The sequence below is a fragment of the Sinocyclocheilus rhinocerous genome, unplaced genomic scaffold (assembly GCF_001515625.1).
Source record: "Sinocyclocheilus rhinocerous isolate Xijiao unplaced genomic scaffold, SAMN03320098_v1.1 scaffold4129, whole genome shotgun sequence".
In the NCBI taxonomy this organism is placed as follows: Eukaryota; Metazoa; Chordata; class Actinopteri; order Cypriniformes; family Cyprinidae; genus Sinocyclocheilus; species Sinocyclocheilus rhinocerous.
Window position 1 is genome coordinate 28,030 of NW_015646383.1, and position 978 is coordinate 29,007.

Sequence of the window (978 nt, forward strand, 5' to 3'; positions counted from 1 at the left end):
AAAAAACAAAAGAGGAAAACGTCTGCGGAACAAACGAAGGCTTAGGGCAAGAAGGCAAGAAGTAGGACCTGTGTAAATATCGAATCAGCTTTCCAGCGCTGGAGAGAACGCAAGGAGCGGAAGGCCTGCGATTGGAAGGCCTCGAGACAACGCCGAGGTTGCTTTGTTTCTTCTCCACAGGTGAGTAACACTGTGTCTGCGCCGCAACAGCTAAAGTCTGTCTAGTACACTGGATGCGACAAAGAGACCGTTGAAAATCATTTGAAATGTGTGTCAAAACATCATGAATAGAACGCAGCAGCAGTTTTCTGTCGGGGATTTGTCGTGTCGTGCCACGCCGCATCCAGTGTAGACCATAGATATGTAGGCCTATATATGGTGTAGATAGCATCACTGATTATGAGTTCTATAGTATTTTGTCGCACCGCGCCACTCGCGTCCGGTGTAGACACGGTGTAACATTGGTTTTGCTTTGTTTCACAGAACTAATCGTTGCCTGGGTTGCGTACGTATGTGTGGGGCGGAGCTATCAAAATAGGGGCGAGACCCTTTTGGGGAAGGGGCGTGTTTGTTTTGGTGATTTCAAATGTCAACATTGGCTACCAGAAATCACTTACCCCACCTTTAAACAATTAAAACATAATCCAGAAAAGTTACAATTGAAAACACATAAATGGGAAACAATAAAACAGAATTTATGGATAAAATAAAATACAATAAAAATTTATTAATTAAAACATAATCCAGAAAAATTTAAATAAAGCATGAAATTTATAAACAAACAAAACTAAATTTGAGAAAAAAATTAAATGGAATCCAGAAAAACTACAACAGAAAACAGTATTTGTAAGTAAGTATATAAATAAATAAATAAATAAAAGAATTTGGGAACAAATAAAACTGATTTCATAGGGTCCTTTTAAATCGCTCTCTCTTTCTCTCCCTTCCCCCCAAGCAGTTTCTTTCTTTCTCTTCTAG